General features: G+C 42.0%; 1 protein-coding gene across 5 annotated transcripts in view; it reads left to right on the forward strand.

Annotated features, from left to right (window-relative positions):
• The window catches only part of MAPK8 (mitogen-activated protein kinase 8), a 171,243-nt gene that overhangs the window by 8,048 nt on the left and 156,934 nt on the right, over positions 1-6,261 (forward strand). For all 5 annotated transcript variants that reach the window (XM_019502545.1, XM_019502548.1, XM_019502544.1 and 2 more), the window contains one exon: positions 2,216-2,290. The gene's annotated coding sequence lies outside the window, so the exon portion shown is untranslated. Of the gene's footprint in view, positions 1-2,215; positions 2,291-6,261 lie in introns of those variants that run through there.

The raw sequence follows: 6,261 nt of genomic DNA on the forward strand, positions 1-6,261 counted from the left end.
GGGGGAGTGTTGGGCTGCCCCTTTCCCTGAAGACTTACAGCGAAGGGAGCGCTCCCCCCCCCCCCCCCCAGTGTCTTCCACCCCTAGCAGTGCCTACTAGCACCTTTTCTCCCCTCCCGGCCATGCGTACCACTCACCTGCAGCTTTTAGTTGCACATAGCTCAAGCAGGTCCTCCCCTGCCATGTGCACAGCATAAGCACCCTGAGTTTCCCAGCACTGGGGATGGAGCCTGGCGACGGGAGGCACGTCTCCCACTGGGCTCAGTTCCCAGCGGCTTGCAGGTGGAGCACAGCCCTGGTTCTTCCCTGCCTCCCACCACCTGGCTGCTGCTTCAGAACTTGAAACGTTTTGAAACTTTTGAAACATTTTGACTGGCCTTGTTTTGTTTTGAGGCTGTTTCGAAGCCCTTCATTTTTATTTTGATTACACTGTTTTGAGCTGGAAACAAGTTGCAACAGCATTGTAATGAAACAGCCGGCAAAGCTTCGCACAGCCCTATTTGATACCATACCTCTCATTTCCCTCAAATACCAAGAACACATCATCTAGCATGTATACCTAGCTTTGTTTTTTGTGAGAGATTCCTTGTGAGTCATGAGTGTGAAGGTATTGGCTGGGAGGAAGAGGAGTGGAATGACAACAAGGTCGCACACCAGGTATTATTTACTTATTGAGAGACTTTTCTAAGTGGACACAGCACTTCATGTAAAACTTAGAAGGCTGGGCTTTCTTCTTGAAGCTGCTAATCTAAATTAAACAAACTATTGACTCCTTAACAGTACTGTGTCGTTGGCAATCCCTCTATTTGAGGATGATCTATACCATGTCTCATTGATGGGTCTTGAGGAGACCTGTCTGCAGAAGTTGCAAGTCTTTTCATGGGAGAGAGTAGGCCATAGGCCAAGATTTCTTTCATTTTCCTTCCTCTGCTTTCTCTTCCCTGTTTCAAGGGGAAGATGCTTTATCTCAAAATGGGCTACCACTTAATTAAGGTTGCCTTTACTTTGGAGTCAGTTAGCAGTCAGCTCCTCCCAGCTCTTGATATCAGCCTCCATTTTCTGAGGTATGCCTTCAGTGTTTCCTCTGGCCACCATGAGATTCAGGCTGTTACTCAGCTGGGAGTAGAGCACTTGTTTTGGGAGTCGAGACTTGGGCACTCACATGCACAATATCTGGTGCAGTGAAGTTGGTACTTGAAGACCCCTGACTCAATGCTTATAACATGGCTTCAGCAAGGATGCTGATGTTTTTGCACCAATCTTCCCATTTGATGTGGAGATTTTCCAGAGACATCCTTGGCAAAACCTCTCTAGGCTCTTGAGACGATAGCAGTAGATTGCCCATGTTTCCTATATGTAGAGGAGGGTGGGGATGATGACTGCAGTGTAGACCTGGATCTTGGTGTCTTTCTCAAGATTATGATGAGTAAAGACACACTGAAGCAACTTTGCAAAGGAGGCACTTTCGCACCTGATTCTGTGCTGGGTCTCCTTGTCAATGTTCACTCTTTGAGAGAGGTAACTACTGAGGTAGGGAAAATGCTAGTCTGCCTGCAGGGTCTTTCCCTCCATAGTAATATGAGGAGGGGGTTTCATTCATGGCCCAGGGCAGGCTGATGGAGCCCTTTAGTCTTCTTGATATTGATCGAGGCCTCAAGTTTGATAGTTTTCTCTGAAAAGTTGCAGTGGGGTCTGGAGGTTTTCCTCCATGGGTGTGTCTACATGTTCATTTATTTGCTTAATGAAATACTAACTAAATATGCAGTAACTAGAGTTACTGTGCAGTAGCTCTGGCAAATGCCTTTTTAGTGACACTGCTGTGCAGTAGCTTAATAATACTGCACGGTATCGTATTAGCACTGTCCATGCTGTGATGCAAAATGGAGAAAATGTAGAATACTGTGTGTAAAGGTTTCGTCTCTGTTAAAACAAAAGGTATTCTAATAAATTACTTTCCTCACCGTGACCGTCAGTATCATGATCACTTGCCTGACTGTCGTGGTGGTGGTCCCAACTCTCGTCTGCCATGTCTTGATTTTAAAAGATGATCTTGATCGGGAGGTGGTGCTTATAGCCACCACTTGACACTGTTGTATCCTAATAGGTCTCTTCTGGGGCTTTGACCTCCCCTACAACCCTGCCTAGTGCCACCCAGATGTTATGTCACTGTTTGTTTGTATCAATCTTAGCCGGCAAATTTATTTTTATTTTTTAGGCTCAAGCGTGTCCTGTCAGGCCTCTCAACATATTAGAGTCAATGTGACCTACCCAATTTCTTCTGCAGTCACAGGTAAGTCCGGGGTCTAATCTCACTTGGGGTTAAGCCCCCTTCTTACTTTAACCCAAAAATGAAAATTATTCAAAAGAAAGGAAATAAAGCTTTTCCAGGCTGCTGTCCCTAGTTCTCTCTTGCACTCGGGGGGTTTTATTTTTCAGTCAGGGAGCATAGCTTCCCTTGTTAAGTTCTCCAGGCAGTCTCTGGCTGCTGGACATAATACTTCTCCAACCTGTAGAGACACAGGCATGTTGATCAAACAAACAAAACAGAAAACAAAAGTAAAATTAGTACTTGTGTTGCCAGGGCTCAACTGCACTGCTCCCCGGCCCTTATTTCCCTTTGGCCGTCCTCCTGCCACTTATACCGCTTCACTCAGTGGTGCCTCTATGGCTGGTTTCTCGTGGCTTAATTGAGCTCCTCAGCTAGCTGGCTGCTGGTTCTCTGCCAATGTGGCTGTCCCACCCAGCCTCCGGGGTCCGGGACACGGGAGCTCTCCCCACAGCTCCCTGTGTTTCTCTCTCTCTCCATCTGGGTCTTCTCTCTCTTTTTTTTATTTTGGGGCTGCTCTAGCTTCATGGAGCAGTTGCTCTGGAATCACAGCTCCCAGGGAGCTCTTTTCTCCTTTTCTGGTTTGTGCCAGCTTTTGAGCTTTTGGTGAGTCTTTTCTGTGTATCTCTTCTCCACACTGTGCAACTGCCAGAAGTTAGGAAGGTATTGTCAATGATGACATCATAATATGCCTTGAATTTTAATTGGATTATAAACCCTTAACTCTTAAAGAAACTAATAAATACCTTAGGTAACAGACTTCATAAACAACACTATCCATATCCATTGCATTAGTAAATTATAAACTAAGTAGTTAAGACTGTGACTGACTAACTCAACTCCAAAGTTATATTCTGAGGTTTCAAAGAATTTTTTTTTTTATAAACTAACTTTGATTTTAAAATGAAGCTTTTTAGAAATTGATAATATTTCAAAGTTTAAAATGAATTATAGCAGTATCTAATTTAAAGGGTTTTTTTCATTATTGGTATTTGTCTCTTCTGTGATGTTCATCTACTTCTCTGGGACCCTTCCTTATTGGTAATGTTTCTGAACCAATAGACATTTACTTTTGTAAATGTGAAAATTGCATTGGGGAGCTCTGGATTCTGTTTCTTGTGCTCTTTGCCAAATTTCATGTGTAAATAAATAGGGTAAATGCCTTCTGGAGGTAAAAATGCATGTTCATTGATTGTACACCTCTTCTCAAAATGCTTTAGTGTTATTTTGTCATTAGTAACATCAAATGTACTAACTGGCAACTTTGGTTACCTTGTGTTCCATTCGAGCATTCATCCTACTCTCTTCAGGTCTGCAGGATTGGAAACCACAGAAAAATAAAATAAAATTCTGCTTGAAATGGGCTAAACCTTTATCCTTTGATCAGTACAAGAGTTAGTCAAATCTCTTGAATTGCTAGTGTCATAGAAGAAACTGCTCTGTTGGGACTTTCTTCTGATATATTTTGTTGGATACGCATAATTGGTGTATTGCTGCTGCTGTAATGGTCCAGGTATTTTTGTGATATCTCTTATTGCATCAATAGTGTAGTTGGGGGAGCTGTTAGGCAAGCTTTTGGGTATCAAGTGCTCTTCCTCAAGTCTGGATAAGGAGGCATTCACACTTTGTCAAATGTCAGAGAGCTGCCCATTTACCCATGTTGACATAGTAATAATTCAGTTTAAATGATTTGGTTTTAGTGTGCTGGTAAAACTGAGAACAGCATACAAAAAGAGATTTAGTAACCCTGAATAATCATCTGACATAGCACTACTTTGCTAATAATTTAATTTAGTACTGCCGTAATGAACATTTAAATAGATGCTTCTAGAGGGTTTTATACTTCTCCCTCTGTGCATTTGAAAAAGTATTAAGGGCTTGGAGGATGTCCTCTCCCTCTTCTGTTTTTATTTTCAATAAAAGAGAATTTTGCTTAGAGTATCTTCCCCCCCCCCCAATCTGCTGTCCTAACTTCAAACTGTAGAATTACACTTATTTTTTGGATGGAACCATTTTGATTCCAACTTGTTGTTTGCAGGTCAGTTTTGTTAAACAGTTGGGAAAGTGTCATTTTGTACCTGGTGATAATATTATTTGTCATAGAACCATCTGTGGTGATACTTTATTGGACAGCATACTGTAGTCATGTGCAGTGCAGGAAAGCATTTATTTTTCTGATTTTTGTACCAGTATCACTCTTCTCTTTGATCATGCTTGCTCTGGAAAAGTGATATCTGTTTAATGGCTTTCATTTCTTTTTTTCTTTATCCAGGCCGTAGGTTTCAACATTTGTAAAAACACTCAAGCTTAGGGAAAAAAGATCTTATTCAAGATTAGCCTGTTCATTGTGTGTTTGTAAGCCTGTGTAAATTTTGAGTATCATCCTGGTCTTGTGGGGGATTAAAATCTATGGTAAAATGAATAGTTTCCCTTTAGCTTTTTCAGTAGTCTTTTGAAACATCTGTGCTGGTGTCTAATATTTTCTGTTTTTAGGAAAAGTTTCATTAAGAACAGAAAAGATTAGACAATGGGCCAGATGTGTTTCAAAACTTAGCAAGCATGTTCTGCTAGAACTACTGTCCGCCAGATAGTGCTTAGGGAGTGTTAAAGCACAATTAACCCTTAAATGGAATGTGAAATATGAACACAGACAACTCAGTGTCCTAAAAGCAAAGTCTAACTTTATTAGTACAAGTCTTCGCAGTTTCTGTATTCAGAGAGAGAAAAACACTTAGTACAATGGTATCACCCAATCCCAGATGTTACTTTGCTCAACAGAAAAGACTGCCATTCAGTTCCTGAAGCAAAGTGTGCGTCATTGGCTGGGACTGTCCAGACAGGTGTTGAAGGCTGGATTTATGATGATGATAATGACAACACACTTAACTTTCTTGCTGCCCCCTTTTATGCTTTTCTTTAAGTTCACTTCTTTGACTCCTTGCTTCTGGATTGGTCTCTCTGCAGTCAACTTATTGTCCATACTTTACCCTGTCAGCATATTCCTTTGTTCAACAGACCCATCGTGAGCACACCTCTTAATTTGGCCTTTTTCGGTGTCTTACTTTGGGGCGTTGTCCATTGGCCTCCCTTATCGCCTTTCATTAACGTATCCAATCATTTCATCCTTCTGATTCAGCATGTTAGTGCCAAGTTCAGTTAATTGGAGCTGGCAACAAAACTATTACTATGTTGTGTTAGAAAATCTTCTCACAGTGATAGAAAAGGAAAGAAACATCATGCAAGCAAACTCAAGGCCATAAGCTGCTTGCAAGAGGCAAGGCCAGCTGATATAGCAGACACCAGCAAAATGAAAAGTTCAGATAACAATGAGGCTATACAGAACTTAAGCAATGATTAAATAAGGCTGAATATAAAAGAAAACTTTAAACAATACTGTAATTCACCGCTTTATAAATAGGTGCAACTTTAAAGCCTAAAATATGACAAGCTACCACTGATTGACAGTTCCGTTGATAGTAAGTCATTCCAGCATGCAACCTGCTATGTTATATCTTAATATCTTTACTGGAAGGTTCTAAGGATTGAGAATGTAACCTGCAAAAAGTATTGTCTGCACTGCAGAATTTACCGTGCAAACCACCATGAAGTTGTTGTAGTTAATAGAGGTGCACTGATACATCGGTCCCGTATGGTATTGGCACTGATGTAAGGAAAATTGACATTATTGGCAATTGGCTTTTTTGTGACTGATAATGTTGCTGATAAATGTTGTGTGCATGCATGCAGGTGGCCAGGAGCACAGCTTGGCAGTGTGGAGAGCAGCGTCTGGCTGGTAAGTCTGTTGTGGGGGAAAGGGTGGGGGGCCGCAAGGGGTGTGGAGGGGCAGATTGAGGACCCTGTGGTGCGGGAGGGACTAGGGCTGGGGCAGGTGCTGCACAGTTGGGGCAGGGCATGGGATGGAGCTGTGAGTGGCT

This window comes from Gavialis gangeticus, unplaced genomic scaffold, assembly GCF_001723915.1.
Source record: "Gavialis gangeticus isolate Ggan-Ray unplaced genomic scaffold, GavGan_comp1, whole genome shotgun sequence".
Classification (NCBI taxonomy): Eukaryota; Metazoa; Chordata; order Crocodylia; family Gavialidae; genus Gavialis; species Gavialis gangeticus.